General features: G+C 36.9%; 1 protein-coding gene and 1 long non-coding RNA gene across 9 annotated transcripts in view; both read right to left on the bottom strand.

The window, feature by feature from the left end:
- The window catches only part of LOC109406167 (protein grainyhead), an 827,965-nt gene that overhangs the window by 582,262 nt on the left and 232,152 nt on the right, over positions 1–13,551 (bottom strand). The window lies entirely within an intron of this gene.
- On the bottom strand, positions 196–1,759 carry LOC115268749 (uncharacterized). The gene is made up of 4 exons (XR_003898415.2): positions 1,204–1,759; positions 953–1,140; positions 807–896; positions 196–747 (listed from the first exon to the last, which is right to left on the bottom strand). It is a non-coding gene; the product is annotated as an uncharacterized LOC115268749 (long non-coding RNA).

Here is a 13,551-nt window from a genome sequence, read left to right as displayed (position 1 = left end):
CGGATAGCTCTTGATGTCCTAATCAACTCTGGTGAAGACAACAATTTTCTATGTAGTCTGGTTGTTGAAAAACGAAAGTTAATAATTTCTATGACTCACTAGCGCCACCTAGTGGATAAGCCTAGATCCAACTAGTTCACTAGCGGATAGCTATTGATGTCCTGATAAACCTTGCCGAAGGTGGAATTCTGTTGCAAGTTTCCCGGTAGGGGCAGAGCAAAAACTACCGAAGCGAAACACAAAGCAGACACCAAAAGGGCCAAGACACCAACGAAATCACAAAGCCAAAATTAACATTTTAATTACATGTATTTGCCATCTTTCTTCGGCCTACCTGAACCCTACTCCTCGCTAAATCTTATGCTAATGGTCTTGCAGTCATGTCTTAAACTAGAATTAGGTACTCACGGTACCGCCTCAATCCGTCGCCACCAGGTCGGCCCGTTCGCTTGGCACGGCGAGTTGCCAGCCCATCCGCTTTTGACCGCTCGCGGCCTGCCCTGCACCACCACAAAGCACCATCGGATTCAACCTCCCGTCGTGAGGAGAAACTCACGTGACCGATATAGTCGTCCTCTCTTCGGTCGGGTTCACTCCCTCGCCGTCACCGGACTCTGAACGGTCCCGCTGGGGATTTGCTTTGGTTGAAGAATCGTCCTTCGCCGATCGTGGATCGATGTCACGCCAGTCTACGGTCCGACTGATAGAATGCCGAAAATCCAATAAGAAAAACGGGAAAAAAGAACCCTGTCGAACACAGGAATGTTTAGTCGGACGTGTTTCAAAAATGCGTTCTTACAACTCACCCTTGCGGGGCCTTTTGCGTTTCTTCTACTACGGCGTGTCGGATGGTTGCCCTTTCTCGACGGATGGTAACTGTCGCACCGGCCAGTCAGCTATAAAAAGTTCCATGTGTTATCGGCTGTCGACCGCTATTTTGTTTTGGACTCACCTATCACTGCTTTTCAGCAACCACGATGCCGACCGACTACAGCCAGCTATCGGAATTCCGGGTCGATGCGACGCTCCACGCTTTGCCCTGGTCGAAGATCACGATCTCGCGGAATCAACCGAGCGAACAACAATTGATCCGGTTCTTGCTTTCGATGGAGTTTTCAAGTGGGTTCTTCCTGCGGGGTCCTGTTGGAGAAATGGCGTTGTAGCACTGGATTTGGGGACAATTTATCCGTTGGTTTGTTTTACCTGTATCAGCGTCACACTTTTTCCACTCGCGACTACTGAATCTTAATTGCACCCGATCAATGCAGGAAACGTGCTTCTAATTGTCGTCCGGCTAAATTACTTTTGCTCGCAGATGCGCGACTGCTCCCCAGATCGAACTCCAGCACAATGTGGAGGCTCCGTTTGCTCGATCGTTTTTCCCCCGACAGCTTGAAGTGGTGTGAGTTATTGTTACCACCACTCGGAGCTGCGATTTGTGCGGGCTGATATGGTGTCTTGATGGATGTTGAACGACGATGTTGAACACCACTTTTCTTTGGTATGGGTTTACCAAAGCTGACTCTCGTTCGCCGTCGCGATCGCACACGTTCCAGTATCGAATATCAGTGGTATTCGTGCGTGGTAATTTTCTGCATCTAATCGTTGGGTGCGTAGGATGGCTGGGCTGATGAAAGCTTTCAGGCAGAGGTGCTCAACTGATTGGGCGCGTGACGGCTTGCGCTCTCGTTCAACGGTTCAGTATAATGCTCACTTATTGACTAATGGATGGCTTATGCGACAAATTTATTACTAAACGTAACAATTCTTCTATGTTGTCTGGTTGTTAAGAAACAGAAGTTAAGAATTTCTATGACGCAGTAGCGCCACCTAACGGATAAACCCAGAACCAACTAGTTCAATATCGGTTAGCTCTTGATATCCTTTTCAACCTTGCCGAAGACGAAATTCTTCTATGTACAGTCATTGCACAATTATGGGTCACACACAATTATTAGTCACTTTTCACTTTAATAGATAAATACTAATTAATTGCAAGCTTTTGTTAGCCATTATCATTTTTTGTTCATAAGTTGATTTGTTTTGTGTCACTATACGTATCGCACACGGGCTTATACGTCCAAACATACATATTTTTGATATTTTTTTTGTTTGGCGCAAAACCATCTGTCAAAGTAACGCTTCGATTGTGAATATCGGAAAGTGTGTGCGCTGCTTTCGTAAGCTCTGTAAAAGCGAACTTCAGTGATTTTCAAGTGCAAAATGGTATCGTCACCAGAACAAATGTATAATTAACGTTCTAAATGTAGAAATTCATGTGGCTGCAGCGAATTAAAGCTCATTTCAGGCAAAATTTAAGTGACTCATTATTGTGCCAAGGAACACCGAAAATCACACAATTATGGGTCACTTTTTGTGCAGCATAATATTGACAGTTCTGTGTACATGAGCATTGCATACTTTTAGGCGTTTATCGGTGGCTGTGTTGAAGATTTTGTCCCCATTTTGAAAAATTGATTCCAAATCATGAAAACACGCTTTGTAAAGAGGTTTGAGACCAGTTTTAGATTCTACTATGGTTGATCTATCGAGAATAAGTGATTATTCAGTGAAAAAATGGACAAAACATTGTTATTGAGCCGATTCCTTATGAGTGACCCATATTAGGCAACAAATTGACCCATAATTGTTACACAGCCAATTTTGACCCATTATTGTGGTTTTCATTATTCACCAACATTTTAGTAATTTTCACCGTCTAAAGTGAATTTTACAAGCAATTTTTTATATAAAACATTAAAAAGGAGTTTTAATGAAGAGAATATAAAATAAAAATAATGAAAGTGTTATTTTTGTATGTAAAACGGTTCATATTATGAAATGATTATTCCTTGAGTGAGCCATAATTGTGCTACGAGTGTAGTCGAATCCTCGAGATACAGAGGTTTAATTTTTTTAGCACTCACTAGTGCTACCTAACGGATTAACCTAGAACCAATTCGGATAGCTATTGATGTCCTGATCAACCTTGCCGGAGATGAAATTATTCTATTTAGTCGGATTCTCGAGATACAGAGTTTATTTTTAAGGACTCACTAGCGCCACCTAAGGGATGAACCTAGAACCAACTAGTTCACTAGCGGATAGCTATTGATTTCCTGATCAACCTTGCCCAAGACGGAATTCTTCTATGTAATCGGATTCTCGAGATACAGATGTTTAAATTTTTTGGGACTCATTAGCGCCACCTAACGGATAAACCTAGAACCAACTAGTTCATAATCGGATAGCTATTGATGTCCTGATCAACTTTGCTGAAGACAAAAATTTTCTATGTAGTTGGATTTTCAAGGAACAAGCGCGACGACATTATTGGCAATGGCTGTTGACGAAACATATATCAAAGCACAATGTTTCATGATCACTAGCGCCACCTACTGGAGCGAATACGTACTAAATTAATCGCTATCGGAGAGTCCTTGATCTCCTCAACAACTTTGCTGAAGACACCATTCTTCCAAAATGCTTCATTTCTCCGCAGTTATCGCAAAAGTTACTGATCTATAAATAGATCACTGGGCGGAAATGGGTTAAAGCATTCTTGAACTCGGTAAACTGATGCTCATTTTTAGAGTAGAATCATACCCAGCGTTGGAGAATGTAAAGGAAAAAAAATACAGTACATAATTCCTGGAATAAATGGTTAACAAATTTCATGGCAAATTTATTGATCGATCTCCGGTGAAATTTCTTGCAAAATTATTGGAAAACTTGTCAGTAGATCAACTTCTAAGGATAATTTCTTGCAATTAACAAATACTAGACAAAAAACAACCTCACTGCTGAAATATAATCCAAATGGCTCTTCATTATCCGCACCGCACAACATGTACACTTCAATTAAACATCGCCATCAACAGCTCTCTAATGGACGTTAATTTTAATCGAAAAACAGTATGGCAGCCATTCGGCAGGACAATTTTCATTAAAATTTTACTATTTCCATCAGCTGATTCCGCAAAACGCATAACGCGCTCGCTACTCCTATCGAGTGACCGACCATAAAAATTTGTTCACATCGTCAACCGAACGGAACACCGCACTGTCCACATCGCAACACCGCGCCGTCTCCCGCTGATGCCGCGCAATTATGATTTGCCACCGTCCGCCATTTGAGCGGCCGCGGCAACCGACGGTATTCCCTACTTTAACGACTGGACTGACAGACGACGACGGCCCGTGGTGGACACTATAGGTACCATACCCGCCGCCATGACCAATTTATCGGCTTGGACGACGAAAGTTCGATTTTTAATAACTGCCGCATGGTATCTCTCTAGCATCGCCGCCGCCGTAGCTCGCTCTTCCTGTGTTAATAATCGTAATAATCGTAACAATTTACGACGCACGATGGATGCTTTTTGCAAGGGGAACTGTCGACAATAACAGAAAGTGCTTATGTGCATCTTTCCTTCCACAGATGTTACCGATGCGACGATGACGACGACGACGACGTGAGACCTGTCCATATGGGATTCTAGGCTTTTTCCTAGGTTGCTGCAAAAGCGGTTCCGGCTAACGGGCAACCTCGTAAAGAGATTTGTACCCCAGCTATGTTGCAACGAACGGAGGGAACATTAATTCTATGCTGTCTCATTGAGCGGGTATGATTTGTTTAATGAGAGCCAGTAGGATTCGACCATCAATATCGGAATGACAAGCAATTAAACGGGTATTAGAATACTCTAGCTCTCCGGTGAAATATCTACGCGTTTGTAGGACTATTGGTTGCTTGGGAAAACATGCTGAAGAACATGTAAAGTTTTTTATTTACCATTTTCTGTAATTCTCACGGAAAGGACATTCTAGCTGGAAATTTTTCTTTAGAATTGAATTTGATAAAACAAATAATACGAAACATAAAACGTCCTAGATATGTAATAAGCATACGTTATGGGTGTTTTTAATGTTTTAATCGCGTTGAAATCTTAATCATGTAATATAAAACTTTTTAACCTTCGCCCAAAATGAAGTTTATTAGCAAGTTTTCAAAGATTATGTTGGTATAAGGAAAATCGAATACACTATTTCTTTGCTGATTCTTTTTTATGTGTATTGTTGTTTGCTTGACAATTTGCAAGAGTTGCGAATTTCCAGTGAAATATGAAGATGTAAGGAAAATTTAAGCTTTGTTGGAAACTTTGCTAAGCAAAAGACCTGGTTTTCTTTATGCTTTTCATTCTTATATGTTGAATGGAAATAATGAGAAAACTACCGAATAATGTTTTCTTTGAAAATTGAAAATAAAGACAGTTTTTTTAATAATAATATCGAATCGAACCTGAGTAGAAATAGCCAGTACACACCTTTTCAAACAACTGAGGCTTTCCACGAAGCAGCACGAAAAAAATCCATTTTTTAATTTTGCATTTTTATTTTGCATATAATTTTGCACAGCTGTTCTAATCAATATAAATAACTATTTTTCCATATTAAAACTTTTTATGGAGTCTCGACTAACTTTAAAATAGGGCCTATAAAAAAATGGAACACATGCAAATGAAAAATCATATCTCTAAAACTGCTTGTTTGATCGGAAAACTCTCTTCGGCAAAGTTGTAGATTAATAAATGGAGGCTCTCAGAAAAATACACATTGAAAAATTTATTTAGTTTTTCTTCTAAAAAAACTGAATTTTGTTACTAAAAATAAAATATCTCAAAAAGTTATTTTTTTACCTTCGTGATATTTTGTGAGAATAAAGTTCATTCTGTTAGCTACCATCTGTAGAAATTTCATAATGGTAAAAAATGTACAAAAAAGTTAGGGCACTTTGAACATTTTCGGTTGTGTGTTTTTTAGAGTGTATGACGAATTCACGCAAACTCGCCGTAAAGGTTTGGCAAAACTGTCTCAGAATCCGATGGAATTTCTTAGCTTTAAAGACTATGTATTTTCAAGCAAGATTGCATACGTTGTTTTTTTATTTATCTAGACTAATATTTGAAAAGGGCTAAAGTATTTGACCGTTTTTCACTCAATATAACTTAAAAATTACATTAGCTACAAAAAAAGTTATGTATGGGTGACTTTTAGATAATCATGTGAACTTTCATAACATTGAAAAATGTCAATTTAAAAGTCAAAAAAATGCAAATAAGAAAAATTATTTCAATTTGCAAAACATGCATTTTTGTAATTATTGAAAATTTTGCCATATACATATCGCAAGATGGGCACTATTGAAGAAAAACATTTCTGAGGTACCGTGATTTCGGGTGAAATTGATCGATGTGAGGGTCATTTTCATTTGTTAAAAATATTGCTTTAAACTTAAAACAATTTGTAGAAAATGACCATCATCCGGCTGAAGAATTATTGAATGATACGTTACATGTTTTACAGTCAATTAGTCACATATTTCTGTATTAAATTCAATATTTTCCGTAGTTGCGTGTTTGGCGAATTTCAAATACCCTTTCAAACTTTTGTTACCGTGGCTGTATCGCACATGTAATGAATATTCGAATGGATGCTTTTAGCTGCTAAGTATTTGCTAAACACGATTTCATCATCAAAAATTTTATAAATATTCAAATTTGTACATAAAATTGCACTTTTCCGGAAGTAATCACTTTTTCAGTATGAAAAGTGCATACTTTAAGGCGACTTTTGCGTAGCATTTCGCATTCTGGGGTGGTTAATTCAGGTGGAAACAATATTTTTGGCACATGCAAAGGTATTTCATTTACTGATCAATTTCATCCCGAAAGCAAAATTATTGATTTTTTATTTTAAATGATATTTACCTATTGCAATAAAAGTTTAAATCTCGTTGACTGATGAGAATCATGGTCGTACTTGTTTTATTGCTTTGAGTTTGACTTTCTTTGGGTGATCGACTGTACGTTGGATGATATCTTTAATTGGCATTTCAGTCTAATTTGGTCAATCAAAAACAACTATATGTTTGCTTAACCCGACGTTTCGGTCCTCATTGTACCTTTTTTAAAGATTTTGTAATGTTTGAGTTTGACCATATCGCTGCATTCGAAATCACGGTAGCATTAGTGGAAAATTTTTGACAGCTCCTCCCCTCTTAAAGTATATTCTCCCATACCTAATAGAAGGCCCCTAGCAATATCATAAACTGCCCCTAAAATGCTACGTCTTTCATGGACGGTTTCTAACAACAAATACTTCATGTCATCCTTTTGCGCGATTCTCTTCGGTAGAAAAAAAAAAGTTTTTATCCAGGGCGTTTTTTACAGATATTTTCATATATTAAATTAAACATAGCTCCATATATGTTTGATTCACAAGTCTATCTAATGCAAAGTATTTATTGTATTCTAAAAAAAAAAGATTCTCCCATGAATAAGGAAACTTTTAAGTTTAAATTCGTCTTCTGGTTCTGAATTTCTGTGTAACAGATCTGGTGTTCTGGTTCAAAAGAGAATCCTAAATTATATTCTTTGTATTGGATAGATTTATAATTGAAACATATAAAGCTATGTTCAATATTATTATGTGAAAATCCACGCATAAAAATACCCAAAAATTGGTTTGACTCAAAAAAAAACATTTTGTGTTGGGTTAGATTAAGATAATAGCAATTTAATTACTTTCATCCATTTTGAATTCTATTCTTAATGGTTGGTGTGGGGTTTGGTTCTCCGAAATAGGATTAATTTAGATTCGCAAATGGGCATGTATTCCAAATTGACTTCAATTTATTTTGTAAATTTTTTTAGCGTGATCGTTTTTTTCAATATTTCAATTTTTTACTTGCAAGTTAATACAAATACCTTAAAGTCACACATACCATACTTTTTTGTAGGTCACGTTATTTTTAAGTTACATCGGTATAAAAAAATGGTTAAAAACTTAAGCCCTTTTCAAATATTAGTGTAGATAAACTTTACAAAAAAAAAACCAACAAAGTATGCAACGTTGCCTTTAAGTACATAGTCTTCATACCTACACAATTCCATTGAAATCTGAGAGGGTGCTGCCAACCCCAAAATCTAGTTTGCGGGAAATTCGTCATGCACTCTAAAAAATACGCAACCAAAAATGTTCAAAGTGAAATAACTTTTTTGTACATTTTTTTACCACTATAAAAATGTTAAAGATGATAACTAACAGAATGAACTTAATTCTCACAAAAAAACACGAAGGTAAAAAAATAGCTTTTTAAGATATTTTATTTTTAGTAACAAAATGTTTTTTCAGAAGAAAAACTAAACACATTTTTCAATGTGTATTTTTCTGAGAGCCGCCATATATTATTCTACAACTTTGCTGAAGACACCTTTCCGATCGAACAAGCCGTTTGCGTGTTATAATTTTTTATTTGCTTGTGTTCCATTTTTTCATAGGCCCTATTTGAAAGTTAGTCGAGACAAAATATGAACTTTTGGTATGAAAAAATGGTTTCTCACATAAAAAGGAATAGTATACAAAAATATCAAGTAGATTAAAAAACATCGATTAAAATGGATTCGTGCTGGTCCGTGGAAAGCCTCAACTATAAAATTGTGTTGAAGATAAAAAATCGATAGAGCTTTTGGAAATTACAGAGTACGAATACAACCTGCAAACATATGATGCATCGAATGTAGTAAAAGGAACATTTCATATGTGATGAAAATATTTGAACATTCTCAACGTTACTTTGCAGATGAAAAGAAAAGAATTGCGAACACGAATTGAACTCAGGTCATTTGGGTGTGAATATCGCGCCCTAGCAATTTTGCCCATCTTAGCTTGTTGAAGCACAGAGAAGGCGGCATGGGAGGGTTTTTTTTCTAATTTCGGTAAAAGGCGGAGAGGCGTATAGTGTATAGAACACCGGTAATGGGAAAGGTTTTTATTTAAGAAATTCTTGCAGGGATTCCTTGAGAAATTTCTAGAGGGCATGCTAAAGAAATTCCTTGATTAATTTATCCAGGAATTCTTTTGAATAGATTTCTATGGGTTCCTTCTTAAACTCCAGCAAGAAAAACTTTACACACTCTTCTGGAGATTTGTTTAAAAAGTTATCGAAATTTTTTATCTCCACGGATTCTTTGAGAAATTTATTCAGGAATATTTTCAAAGAATTTCTACGAAAATTCTTTAAGAAATACCTGAAGAATTTATTTCTGGGATCTTTGCAAATGTTTTGTAATGCGTTCTACAAGGATTTCCCGAAATGTTTCTCAAGGTACTTCTTCTATGATGTAAAAAAAAGAAATTCGGGTTAAGTACTGTGCCTTTCAATTCCACTAAGAATTTGCATCCCTTGACAGATATGTATTTTGACCTCAACTGTAAGGTCGTCTTCAGTGTCTCGCACTTGAATCAACTGGACTTGACTGAAGTCGAGTCAAGTACGAGATACCGAGGACGACCTTACAGTTGAGGTCGAAATACGTATCTGTCAAAGGATGCAAATTCTTAGTGGAATTCAAAGGCACAGTACTTAAGCCGATTTTCTTTTTACTTACCACTAACTTTACTTTACTTAAGAGTTAGATTTCTTTCAGAAATTTCTGCCTAGATTTCTTTAGAAATTCGTATGTGAAGATATATTTATCTCCAGAGATTTCATCAAGATTTCAAAATTTAGAAGTTCTTTTATGGAGTATACCTGAAAAAATAAAAATTCTGAAATTCTTCAAGTAAATTATTCACAAATCCTAAAGGAATTTGTTCGGAAACTCTTCCCAGGGATCTCCAAGATTTTTTGAGAAATTCGTTCAGTTATTCCTGCAGAAACTCCTTCATGTTTGTTTTTAGAAAAAATGAAAAAAAATCTTGATAGACTTCTGGAGTAACTCTATCAATGCAAGAATCCTTGAGAAATTTCTGCAGTGATTCCTGGAAAATCCGTAGAGGAATTTCTAAAGAAATCTCTTCAAAAATGCAGACTTTGCAGACAAAGGAACCTGTGGATTTTTTTTTAAAGAAATCCTTCATTGAGTTTCTATAGGTTCCCTAGAGGATTTTCTGAAGAAATACTTGGAAGAACTGCTGGAGGTACTTTTGAGGGATCCATCGAAAAAAAAAACTCGTGCAGTTTATGAAGAGATTTCTTGGAAGAATATTTTGAAGAACCAATAAAGAAATAATAAAAGAGATTTTTCAAGGAATCGTTGAGAAACCTACAAGAACTGGAGAACCCTCTACAAATATACTTTGAAACATTTCTAGAAAAAATCTTTGAATAAAGCTTATTAGTAGTTCCAAAAGATTCTCTCAACAATTGCTGCAGAACTTATTGTTGAGAAAATCTTTAGAAAAAAAAAACCTAAAGAAAGGTCTGAACAAATAGCAATGCCAAGGAACTTCAAGGAACTATTTGGATAAACTCCTGAAGGAACTTTACCGAAAAATCTTTCGAGAATTTCTAGAGGAATTTCCAAAAAAAAAATCCCGAGAAAATTTCTGAAAAAAATGGAGTAATCCTTTAGGTAGAAATTCAAGCAAAAATTTCTGGAATGGTTCTTGAAGATTATCTTTTATAATCTCTCTATTTTTGTGTATTTTAACTTTTGCTAGTTCTTCATACAAACTGAAAGTTTCTAAATTTCTGATAGTATCTCTAAATGTTTGTTAAAGAAAAATATCTCCTGGAATTGCATCTTTTCAACATACGTGAGAAGAAATTCATGGAGAAACTCCTGGAGAAATTCATTGATAATTTTTCGGAGAAATGCTATAGAAAAGCTCCTTAGAATGGTGCGTTGCGGTGTAAGATCTACCAAATCAAATTTTGATCTTGATATTTACCGTATTTTTAAATATACCAAGATCAAAGTTTGATGCTGTTTTTTTGTGTTTTGTAGTATTTGTGTTTCAATGTACTGATAATTAATATTTTATTTCAGTAGGATTCAGGTAAATGTATCGTACGATATAAATAATATTTTAAAAATATGTAACTGTGGCGAACGTATCACTAATATGTAGCTTATTTGACGTACGATGTTAATATTATTTTATATTTCAGTTCAGATTATCAACCGAAGAATCTGGTAATTCAACCGAATGCCATCAAGAAGACGAGGAATCCAGGATGAATCGGTCAGACAACGGATTCGAAGAAGACTAACAATGGTGTACCTGAACGTTGACCAAGCGTATCATCTGGAGTTTACCCTTCCACTAACAACACCCAAATTCCCGTGACACCTAGGCCTGAGAGATCGTAGAGTTGTCTGCATTTTTCATAGGTGTCCAAAACTAACCATCCTTTCCCATTCCTCAGCAGTCGCAAGGACGTGGCCAGGACAGTGCTCGACCATTGGAGGATTACGTCAGTCTTGTCTAAGAGTCAGAGATTAGTCCCAAATCTTTGCGCTTTGGTTCGGACAGGAAGGAGGCAACCCTCATAACAGCGGTATAGGACTGTACCACCTACGAATTTGTGCGACTCGCTTAATGCTAATGCTAATGCTAATGCTAATGCTAAATGCTATAGAAAAGCTCCTGAAAAAAATTTGAAGGAATTTCCCCAAAAATATTTTAAAAAATATATTAAGAAATACAAGTATAGCTTATGTGGCAATCCCTGAAGGAATTTTCTCTTTAATCCTTTAAAGAATCCCATGAGGATTTTCGAAAAGAATTTCTGCGGAAACCCGTGAACCAGTTTCAGGATATTTTTTGAGAAACTCCCAGGAAAGTCCCAAGGCAAATTCTTGGAAGAATCCCTGGAGAAATTTTCACAGAAATCCGGCGACGTAAAAGTTCAGAATTATTAAGAAGAGACATATTTTTTTTACTATTCAAAACCATAACGTTCTGCTATTTACTCCGTTTAGTAAAAACTTACTGCAAACAGAAATGTTCGTGCAAAATTCGGGACACAAACATGTTGTTTACATGTTAAATCTGTGGGTTCAAACGGGGTCTGACAGGATTTACGGAAACTTGGTGTTTTTTTTTGACTTTCAGTCACAGTTTCAAAATACAGACAAATACAGATTTTCTAAAATCCTGATACAGATTTTTGGAAAAATCATCTGGCATCCCTGATCCCAACTTCATGATTATATTTTCCATTTTGGTCGTCGAAAGCCAAAACAATAACGGGTGCATAGCGTTATGGTGAAATCAATCGTAAAATCATAAAATTTAATCATGGTGTATATTTATAACATAAATTCATAAAAAATATCGGGAAATTATGAGTCATAAATCATGGTCTTGGGAATGGATTTTTTCCGTGTATCCTTTTTTCAAAAATTCCTATAGAAATTACTATAAAAACCCTCCAGAAATTCAGCTGACCAGCGTTTTTTATCGCCTTATGAAAATTTATCGTGCAAGTTAGGAAACTGCCATCCAAATAATCTTCTTATAATTCATATCCAGATTCCTTCAGGAATGTCTCTGTATATTCCTTTTCAGGAAATTTTAAGAATTTTGTTCTAAAACACTATATTTTTTACAGAAATTCCTATAGAAATTACTATAAAAACCCTCCAGATGTTTTGCTGACCATCGTTTTTAATTGCCTTATGAAGATTTATACCGTATTACCCCGCTAATACGACACCGACTGTTGTCGTATAACCGGGGTAAGCTTTTAATTCGACAAACTGGTCACCCTACACCACCATGCTCATTGAAATTTGGCAACTCTATTTTTGTTTTTGTTTTGATTTCCGGATTTGTTATGAAAGATAATTTCATCAAATTGCGGTGTCGCGAATGAAAAGCTCGTTCTTTCTACGATTGTTGCCATCCTCAGTTCATTCCGGTTGGTCTCCAGGCGGTTCGGGTGTTGAATAGCACCAACTCAGAACTTCCGAAATTTGCGGCTGCAAGAGGAGTTGCTGCGGGTGCGAGTATAAGCGCAATATCAAACTGGTTTGCATTTACAGTGTACATCGCTGTGACTTTTGAACACTTTTTAATTCGACATGTGTCGTATAAGCGGGGTACGAATTAAAAAGTGTCGTATTAAAACGTGTCGAACCAGAGGGGTAAGACGGTAATGCAACTCAGAAAACAGCCATCCAAATAATCTTCTTAGGACGCAATACTGAAGTCATCCATCATGACAGCACTGGGGTTAAGAGGATGCTCCTAGTGATCATCGTAGAACATTGTCCTACAAAGTTTACAAGAAGATAATGTCCCAACATCTTCTTCAGAATACCCGATCATTATCTGCCTCTCGCAAGGGTCACAAACTGGCGACCAACAACCAGCTGATTGCTTCTTTATGTCCGGTCCCGTGCGATGATTATAATGTTTAGCTTTCTGTGCGTCCGCGATGACCTTTAACGAAGAACGCAACCCACAGCACTGGACCCTACGCATCACCACACTTTTATGACAACATATGTATACTCCACCGGTGGTGTGGTGTCAGGTACTAGAGTCTGCAAAAAACAGAAACTGCGAGTGCTAGACCTCTGGCTCTCTGGGGTCAACCGGAGTCGAAGGTTTTGCAAGCTGAGCACGGGAATCAATCATGGTGGCACCTCAGACCAACTCCGCCCATCATGCCCACAGGAGGGAGCCATTTTCTTGGAAGAGCTGCGCGGGTTTATGTGAGGGCTTAATAAATGCTTATGGGCTGCGCAGACTAGA

Source organism: Aedes albopictus, chromosome 2 (assembly GCF_035046485.1).
Source record: "Aedes albopictus strain Foshan chromosome 2, AalbF5, whole genome shotgun sequence".
Taxonomy (NCBI): domain Eukaryota; kingdom Metazoa; phylum Arthropoda; class Insecta; order Diptera; family Culicidae; genus Aedes; species Aedes albopictus.
The sequence above is the reverse complement of the archived record's forward strand: the minus strand, read 5'-3'. Positions and strand labels throughout refer to the sequence as shown.